This window comes from Theobroma umbraticum, unplaced genomic scaffold (assembly GCF_002168275.2).
Source record: "Theobroma umbraticum cultivar Fairchild unplaced genomic scaffold, ASM216827v3 scaffold_130.0, whole genome shotgun sequence".
Classification (NCBI taxonomy): domain Eukaryota; kingdom Viridiplantae; phylum Streptophyta; class Magnoliopsida; order Malvales; family Malvaceae; genus Theobroma; species Theobroma umbraticum.
In genome coordinates this window covers 3,267,080-3,269,079 of record NW_018397264.1, presented here as the reverse complement: position 1 = coordinate 3,269,079, position 2,000 = coordinate 3,267,080, and positions in this window count along the sequence as shown.

Here is a 2,000-nt window from a genome sequence, read left to right as displayed (position 1 = left end):
AAAAAATTACCTTTTATTTTTCTCAAGGAAATATTCAATTTTCCCATTATGGTTTATTTATGTTTATTTGTAAATATATTTTTTTATTATTTAATTTTTGTATTTAACTTTATATATTTTATGGATGCTTATATTTAGTTTTGATAAATGAATACAAAATTGTCATATTAATAGTTGTTGAACTTAATCATGTACTATGTTAGATCATATTTTATTTAAGTGTAAAATATCACCATTAAATTTTGATCAAAATTACATGAAAATTCATTAATTTTCAAAATAAACATTTTACTATAAACATCTAAATGATATTAATATTAAATATAAAATATTTAAAATATTTTTTTTTCATTGTTTTCTTTCTCTTGGGCTAGCCGACGACCCATTACACTGGTCGACCACCCATCTCCACCTTATGCTGCCTTAAAGAGCAAGAACTCATATTGGGCTTTCCAAGGGAGCCCTAAATCAAGCTTTCCAAGGGGCCCCAAATCGGGATCCCTAAGGGAGCACTAGATTCGGTATTGAGAATGTTAACATCGAAGCTTCCAAAGGAGCACTGGAGCTCCTTGAGGGAGCATCGGATCTATTGCTCCCTAAAAAGCCTGATTGTCTATTAGGAGTGGCTAAATTTTTCTTTTTTGGAAAAAATAAAAAGTATAATTTATTTAATGATAATATTTAAATTAATAAAGAGTAAAATTGTCATAAAAATATTACCACATCATTGAAAATATTTTTTGGAACAAAGTGTTCACTTTGAAGACTAATGGATCTCTGTATAATTTTGATTACAATTTAAAAGCATCTAGTTGTTTTACCCTTTATTTAATTTTAATATCTTAGTTTATACTAATTAGTAATAATTTTGGATAAATAATTGCTTGGTGACATACATTGAAAAAGATATATTTGATAGTATTTCTACTAATGTTATCATGTACCATTTTCAAAATATGAAAAATGGTCATGGACAATTATAATTATCTTAGATATTTTTACTTTAAAGTATTTTAAACCTATAATTTTGGGCTGACCATTTTCAATTATAATGGTCATGAACAATTATAATTGTCTTCTAGTTTTTACAATTATAATTGTAATTATCTTAGATATTTTTACTTTAAAATAGTTTTACAAATGTGCCATTTGTGATAACACATTTGAGTGCTAGGATGCAGCCGCATTCTTTGCTCTTACCATCCTTTTAAGGGAAGCTTTTCAGAGATGAACAAGATCTCTTCTATCTTGAGTGTCATTGTCCATCTTCTTAATGATGATCCCACCTGATTTCTCAACTGTCGCAATATTGCCACCTCTCCGTATGGAAGACATTTTTATGGATACTAACTTATTAGCTACAATAACGGTTGAATGTTTGGATGGATCTAGTGTTCTATCTTGAACCACTATCTCCTCATGTTGCGATTCTTTCATTAGGACTATGTTCAGCCCTTCCTCTTTCATGGCTCCCACCTCTTTCATTCTTAATAATGAAATATCTTCTAAAATCACACCCAATTCCATTTTCCTTGACATTTCAACACCATTATTTTCCAAGTCCATCGTGGTCGTGGTACTTTTGTTCTCAGTTTTCATTTCCTGACTGTTATAAACCTTGCACACTACTTTGCTGCTTGTGTGGTTACCTGGCTTACCAACGACTCCCTAGAGCATGGGATTAAGATTTGTTTTCTTCTCGTTAGCAATGACCTATATAAAAGACTCTGCCTTCCTGTTGTTCGTATCATTTTTCATACCATTGTTTGTACCAAGATCTTTTTCCAAAACTAAAGAATGTGAGCCATATCTAGTTTTGTTATTAGCCTTGTTCGTCATGGCAGTAAGTTCTCAACGCTTTACCCCTCTAGTTTTCCTCGAATTGATGAGCATCTAAGGACCAAATAAGGAGTTTTCCTAATGTAAAACATTGCATTGTTACTCCTCTTGAGTGTTTACCTTCTAGTTTTCATCATGCTTTTAACATTCTTCTTGTATAT